The sequence below is a fragment of the Pinus tabuliformis genome, chromosome 4_1 (assembly GCF_031772625.1).
Source record: "Pinus tabuliformis cultivar Carrire ecotype Pingquan chromosome 4_1, CPIR1, whole genome shotgun sequence".
NCBI lineage: Eukaryota > Viridiplantae > Streptophyta > Pinopsida > Pinales > Pinaceae > Pinus > Pinus tabuliformis.
This window is the reverse complement of record NC_142303.1, coordinates 34,236,803-34,245,475: the sequence shown is the minus strand read 5'-3', so window position 1 is coordinate 34,245,475 and position 8,673 is coordinate 34,236,803. Positions and strand designations below refer to the sequence as shown.

The 8,673-nt window shown below is 28.9% G+C and overlaps 1 pseudogene; it reads right to left on the bottom strand.

Moving 5' to 3' along the window:
* Window positions 1–7,910: 7,910 nt before the first annotated feature.
* The window catches only part of LOC149174053 (L-ascorbate peroxidase 2, cytosolic pseudogene), a 49,108-nt pseudogene continuing 48,345 nt past the window's right edge, over window positions 7,911–8,673 (bottom strand).

Genomic DNA, 8,673 nt, shown 5'->3' with positions numbered 1-8,673 from the left:
CTCCGATTGCATCGGACATCACAATCGCTTGTCGCTGAGGTTAGTTCACTCATCAACAAAACATTGCAATGCGAGATTTATTAAAGCTCCTCCGCCGTTGATCTAATCACTCAATCCAATGGTCAGCGATGATCTCACGTATCGCAATCGCTTAAGGCCGCTTCACTCACTCTTGAGATATGTTGCGATGCGATTTCAATTATCCCGTTCTCTGGTACTTAATCCTGTCCGTTGATCGTAAAGATCCAACGGCTCCTGTGCACCAACACTTCACTTCTCATCCTTCTCTTTACTTTGGTTTTACGCCATTTCTTCAATGTTCTTTGTGGTTTCGGTTATTTCAATGGTTCTTCGTCCTTCCACTTTTCTGTTGCGCGACTCCCTCCTGAGCTTAATTTTGCATGTTATTTAACACAGCCCCCCAAGAACATTACTTTGGTTCTTCGAACGGTTTCAAAGGTCCATTACAATCCGTTGTCTCGTTCTCCTCTCTGTGTTCGCCGAACTCTACCTGCATACATATGTTATACAAAATCTCTAATACACACAGAATATATCATTCCATATTCGAATCACACACTTATACAATTTTGAATTAATATCTATATATATATAAATACACATTTACACAATTTCTCTCTTAGGCCTAATCTTCTAATGGCAGTGGCCATTGTTTTACAATATGCCCGTAGGCTTACAGTCACACTCTAACTAGCTAACCTATCCAACCTCTCTAACCTATCTCGCCTCTGATTATGCCTTTAAGGCTTACATTTATACAAAAGGATTCTAAAACCAATTCTTGTTTTAGATCCATAAACCTCTCAACAAAATCCTAAAATCTCTTCCTCATCCCTAAGGATCCTCTCTAATCCTCAAAATCATGAACTAACTCCTAATCTGAGTTTTACAATTAATTCTCAAATCCCTCAATCTCTCAACTATCCTAAATCTCTCATATTCTCCTACATTCAAGAATATTTACAAATATGTCTCACAATATTCAATTAATTCCTATTCTCATTAAAATCACTCAAAAGCCTAAATAATTACATTAATTCACACTTAGGAAACCAACTTCCTTGGAAACACAAGACCCCTATGTCTTACTAAAATACAATGATATTGTTGAGTTGATTGCTCCTGCATCAAAATGGGGGTTTTCTTTTATGAATGTTTTACTTTTTCTAATTTCTATCTAAATTCAAATAACCCTAATGAAATTTTTTTCTAAACAATCTTCCTAACTAGTTACATCTAAGTATGCTTCCCTGGCAACAATGCCAAAAATGTATGGCGATTTAATGGTATGCTAAATCCCTTGTCATTTTAATATGTCAACCCGGGGGTTTCATAAACTTAGAAGCAAACCAAAATATATGGGACCTTAGATGAAATTATTGTAGAAAGTTTGTTTAGAATGTAAAGAGAGAAAGGAAATGCATATTACAAATATAACTAAAGAAAACTGCAAAAGAAATCTCATGCAAGAAAATTAAATTAAATTCTAAAGCTGGAATGAATGAATTAACGCCATGGCCTTTCTAAACTATTAAAAGGAAAACTAATCTATGAACAACTATAAGAAGAAAACTATGATAATCTAGAAAATAGGAAATTAATCCAGAAAGAAGTAAATAAAAACTAGTGATTTAGTTGTCAAGCAAGCAAACTAAGATAGCGAGTAAGCAAGCTATTTAATGACAATCAAATCAAATGTAAGAAAGTAAATTAAACTTGCAGAAAGAAAATCACACTTATAAAAAGTAAAGCACAATTGCATGAAAGAAAATAACATAAATCAAACTATGTTACAGTTGTATGCAGATTGTGCTTGATGGGGATCCTTCATTCCTCAATGAGCACACAAGAATAGCTATCACATCTTAAGAATCAAACAACACTCATAACTCATGATTTTGAGAAAATGATATCATTCATGGTGAATGAACAATCATAAATCAGATGCTAATGAATAAAATGACAACTATTTGCTTCCTTTGAAGGATGCTCCTCCAATTTATACATGAATTAGGGATATCTACTCAATAAATGTAGATCCCTTAAATATCTACTAGATCCATACTTTTCTCAACTTATCCCTAAATACTAGATACAAATCCCATGACTCATAAAGATCTCCATGATATTTCTCCTTGGAATATGGTCCACCTCTTGAATTGAAATTCGAATTTGATCTTGGGATGCCACATAAGGGTGCCTTGGAAGCTTCCAAATGATCTACACATGTCACAAAACTCATAACACACACACACATATATATATATGAAACCATGTTAATTTCCTAGGTTTTAATCATGAATTCACTTTAAGTACAAAAATAAATAACTTTGGAAAACAAGGATCCTAACCCATATAATCATGAAGATGGTTACTTGATGTAGGGTTTTAGGCTAGATAGTTATGAAATGAGGGCTAAATGGTTTATGAAAGGATGGAAATATGGATGAATATGGAAGACAATTTTGAGACTCAACACGAGCATTTCATTTAATAAAAAATTGACAGATTATATGACAATATTTTTTTTTGCAAAAACTATCATTAGGACAAAAAAATAATTCTCCATGGTTTCCTTTTTACTCTAAATCAAAATTCACAATTCTTATATGAATTTTGAGGGCTTCAATTTGATAAAAGAGTAAAATTTTGAAATTTCATCGTCACATTTGGCCCAAAAGTGTAACCCATCTTCATGCATCACCCTAGTAGTAATGTTATCTTGAATAACATAATAGATAGGAGACAATTCTACATGTGGTTCAAACACTGGTACCATCTATATTGAGAGGGAACCCATTATACTCTAGCATCTAACATCAATTTGACTATAAAAAATAAGTTATTGTTCATTCTTCCATATAACGAGACACTTATGTATCCAACCATTGTGCTTACTAGTTCTATAAGAAGATAGTTTGGATATAGGGTATATCTTATTATTCCCTGTCGCACCAGAGTATAACACATTAGAGAATGCGTTGACTTTCAAATTAAATCTAAATTGACCAAAAATTAAACTATGTTTTCTAATGTAAACATTTGAGAAAATTTAAAAAAAAAATCTTGATTTTGATTGGTTTTTTGGCCCAGGCTCTTATTTTTCCATCACTATATTTATGTACTTTGAAACAATTCACAATTAATCGTACTAGCAAATTTCATTTCAAACATCTAGTTGTCCTTCTCATCCTAATTTACAAGGTCCCTCACATTATTCTATGGTCTTATCACTATTTAATATTCGGCTCCCTTGTTTTTTTCTGGGCTTGAAAACAAAGTCATTAATGTCAATGGTATTTGGTACTCTCTCAAAGCATAAGTATTTTGGGAAGTAATTGATATGATGTATAATGCCTTCGAATTAGAGAAAAATATTGTACTTTCACCTGCTCAGCAACCTTCTCAGCACATGTATGGACGTCTGCGTATTCGATTCCATATTTATGTGTACAAGGGAGGACTGTAATCTTGGTTCTTGATTGTTATAAGTTTCCAAAGATCTTTTTCTTTCCTATAACTCAAAGTTTATACATTGGTAGTTATTATTGCAAGTCTTGTCCATGATAATGAAAAGAGAAAAAATAATGAAGTAATGGCGAGAATTTGCATAATACAAAGGCAAAGATAAAGGAGAATAAAGCAAAAGGACTTTGAACGACGAAAGGCGTATCATGGATATTGCTTTAGTTCCTTTTGAAAGGCGTAACAATATTTTCTCATTATAGATACAATTCTTTCAACGACTATGAATGGAATTAGATAATGATAGGTTTTATTATGTATGTACGTGTGGAAGGATCAACAATATGTTATTTTAAATATTAAAATTATATTATTTTATATTTATAAAATATTAAAATTATACTATTTTATATTTATTAAAATTATATTATTTTATATTTATCAACCCTGGGGTGCAAATCACCATGAATGTTGCATTATTCAAGTAAAATAGACTATTGTCAACTACTTTTCAATGATCCATAGTAAGTTACTTACCGATGGATTCTTAGTGAATTTTAAAGTCACATTGTCTGTAATGGATTCTCAACCACCTATTGTTCATGAGGTTGGTGTTGTTTCCAATGGTTCCAGTTGTTTCCAAAATCTTTGTCTTGATGTTGCAGGTGTGGAGAATCCTTTTTAAACTACTTTTGTACTTATGTTGTGGGTGGTTTTTGTCTCGTGGATTTTCTTTAAGTGGCATTAAAATATTAATGTCATTGGTAGCTTCCTCTCTTGCTCATAAGATATCCATTACTTGGTCATATCATGGATTGGTACAAAGAAAATGGTCTTTCACATTAAACTGCTATTTTTATTTATTTATCCAATTATTAGTGATTTTCTGTAAGTAGCATTAAAATATTAATGTCGTTGGTAGCTTCCTCTCTCACTCATAAGGTATCCATTACTTGGTCATATCATGGATTGGTACAAAGAAAATGGTATTTCACATTAAATTGTTATCTTTGTTTATTTATCCAATTATTAGTGATATGTTATAGAACTTTCACATTAAATTATTATCATTATTTATTTACCCAATTATTATTATCAGTATTTATTTATCTAATTATTATTATACATTGTTTTCTTTAAATAAAATATTAGGTTTTTTAATAATTTAATTAATAAATAAACTATAAGTCTATTTTATATTTTAATGAAACAATATATAGTGATAAGGTATAGTTGTCTTAATGTATTTGAATTTGTCTTATCTATATATATATATATATTAGGAATAGGATATTGTAATGATGCATAATTTTATATTGTATTTGAATTTGTTTTAAATATGTATTATAATTAGAATTCAATTTAAAATATAGTGTTCTAAAAATATTATTATTTTTCATTGTTAAGATAGTCTTCGGCAAAATCACATAACCAATCTTTTGTCGACGCGTTTCGAACCAACCAGTGTGGTTCATCGTCAGGACAAGTTGAAGAACCAATCTGGCTTAGCTAGATTAAATAGAGTGTGCAGAGACTCCAACAGCTATAATGCTAACGGCTAATTTGACCTAATGACCTAGTCAAACTACTAAAATAGTTAATTAATATTTCTAGAAATAGTTAAAATAGGTAAATAAAAGAATTCATTTGCTAATTTAAGTATAATATTACTATTTTAATCATAATGGTCATTATATATTCAATGATTTAATATTATTCAATTATTATATAAATAAAAGAATAATAATAAATTAATTTAAAAGTAGATATATTATTAATATTATTTCCAATATTAAGAGTATAATATTAATATTTTAATTATAATGGTCATTATATAATATATATTTTAAATGATTTATTATTATTTAATTATATTATTAAATAATAATATATTTATTTAATAATAGATATATCATTAAATAATTAAATTTTTTATTTGTTAGTTTAAAAATAGATATATTATATTAATATTTTAATTCTAGGGTCATTATATAATATATATTAAATGATTTACTATTATTCAATTACTATTTAATTACATGTGCATGGTAATAAATCACTACTATTTTTTTTTTTTTTTTTTTTTTTTAAGTTACATTAGGTAATTATGTAATGATTACTTCATGGTCCATTGGTAAGTTAATTCTTCATTATTTTAACTCTAATGGTTATTAAAATAATAAATGTTTATTAATACTCTATAACTACTAACTAATTATTAATCCCAAACAAATTGTTAAAACACTATTCTTCCTAGAGTTTTGTTATCCTAGGTAAATGCCAAAATTAAGGGTAAAGTCCAAGTTAATTCATAATAGAATAACCAATAATCTTGGTAAATCAAAGTTTATCCTTTAATGGTCAAATAATCAATATTAGTTCAATATTTTTTATTCAAAAATATTAGAGGTAACTAAGTCCTTAGGTAAATAAATTATTACTTATAGGGTTGAAAGATTATTACTAAAAATCTAACTAAAATTATGGTCAATCATAATTTATCCTTTAAACCTAAGGATAAGTTTCTATTAATAATCGATGTTTATTCAAAATTTATTTATTCAAAAATATTAAAATCAACTATGTTAAAAGGTAAATATTATTATTATTTATAAGGATTAAAAAACGGGGGTCTTATTAGTTAAAGGGAAACTCAATTAATCATAGAAATAATTATCAAGGTATGAAAAATAAATTAAATGCCCAATAGTATCATAATTCGGTTACACTAATAAGCCCGAGACTAACTCCTAACTAATTAAAGGCTCAAACACTCCAAAATAATCAGACATATCTGCTAAACGAGAATAAAAGGAAGGGGAAGATAGAAGCCCTAAGACCAAGAAACAGGGGAATGAGGAGGCTAGGAAGATAAGGCTGGGACCCAACAACTGCTAATCTTCCAGCCATCATCCCTATTAAAATTAAAATTATATATATATTGTAAAATTGTTTTACATTTTTAACTATTTTTAGTTGTCTTAATCTCGTATAGAAGAAATGTTGTAATGTCTTACCTTTGTAAAGTTGCACATTGGGAGAACACGCTGAGAAAATACAAATATCCAATTGTGTATTATTAAAATGGGTGAACATGCTCTCTCTCTCTCTCTCTCTCTCTCTCTCTCTCTCTCTCTATATATATATATATATATATATAAACATTTAAAGTATCTTTATCAAATAATACACCAAATTTGAATTTAACATTGATTTGAATGCCATGATTATTAATATTATATTAAAAAATATTAATTGTCATGTATTTAATCTTATAACAAAGATTCCATTAGTTCCATGTGCTTATTTTTGACAAAAAATCATCAAATTCAAATTTCCAAATATATTTGTAAATAAATAATAAATTTGCACATGGGAGAACATGCTAAGCATATATAAATTTCCATGAATGATAAAGAAAATGAAATAATATGTGCTAGCTTCGATGATTTCCATCAAGTATTAAATAATATGCATAAAAGAAAGTCTTTATTATTTTTACACAATCAACAAGGGAAACAAACATTTTAAATTGGAGCTCAACCATTCAAATATATGTCATAAATACTTGGTTCATACCTTTCAAAGTTCAATAATTAAACTAAGCAGCAGGGAACGCTAGCTATGTGGCCTTGTTAAATCTTACGTTCTTTATTCACCTACCAATGAGGACTTACAACGCAACATTCAAAAAACAACTTTTCATCAAGGAACAATAGAAGAAGAAACATATAACATAATTTTCCCTTTCAACTCCAACACACTTTACTAAGAAACTATTAGAAATGACATTTATATCATAAAGTATTACCGGATAAGGATAAAAAAAAAATGAGAGATAATGACACATATGACCAATTTCATATACTTTTTTATCCTTTATAATTGTTTACTTATTTAAAATTTTCATCTGCATTTTTGACCTCTTGATCCAATCTTTATCTTGGTTTTCCATACTCACTTATGGTTTATTATAGCAACTAATTCTAATGAAAGCATCATCATATCGGGGGAATTTTGAGGTAAAAAATGAGCCTCAAAATAAAATATGTACTAACAAAATCAACTAAAAAAGAAGCAATAGAATTCAATATGATGATGTCATCCTTAGGGGTAATTTTTTTGGAATTTAAAATGTGAGCACTTGTTGGATGTGGAATTATATTCTACTTCCAATGAGTATCCACTTCATATACTATTGAGTAGATCAACATTGAGAAAAAATGGAAATACATGAAAAATGTGTTATTGAAAGCAACACATTTTTTCATGTATTTTCATTTTTTTTTATCAATGTGGGTCTACTCAAAAGTTTGTAGAGTGGGCACTCATTGGATGTGAAATATAATTATTCATCCAATGATTGCCCACACTTATAATTGAAGTAAACCTATAAGGAGATGAATTGAAAATACAATAAAAAATAGTTTTCTTTCTTTTCCTTTGAAAATTCACAACTTTTGTTTCTTATTTTTACTATTATTTTATGATTTTCCTTAGGAGGCCCATTTTAGACCTTAAATTTCCCATAATATCATTAAAAAATAATAGGTTCATTTACGTAACCATGATCAACTTAGTCAAATTTTATTCAACCTTCTTTGCACTTATTCCATACATAGATTGTCCATTAAGGGTAGGATGTGATAGTCTTCAATGAATTTTATGACTTTCTTGACAATGAGTATAGTCTTGGCAGAAAAATGTGTAACAAAATCACAAGTGGAGAGGGGCCCAAGTGAGCTTCTACACAATCAGCAAAAAAGTCATGTCCATCCATTGTGTATTTCTCAAGATTACATCAAAATATTGGCTCCTCTAATAATGCCTTATCATAAGAAAGTTGAAGCAACCTTCACTACCTCTACCAAGAAGTTCCTTGAACTAGAAGTTGTCAAATGTTAAAGGATTAAACATATATCATGTTAGAGTTAATGAGAGAAATATATTATTCCAATGCATTCTTCTAGAGAGTCATATTTCTAGTAAGTGTGAGTTGTAAAGTCACGCAGTTGTTTTTTTCATCAAGTTGTAGTAGGTTGTTATGGTTATCTCTTCTACCTATCACATTACTATAAATATAGGATACTTTTGTGTGTTTGATGAAAAGATCAAATCTAATCAAATATGTTCTTGTTTTGGTTTTTATTTTGTTATTGGATCATAAGGCTTGAGATATGAGGGCAT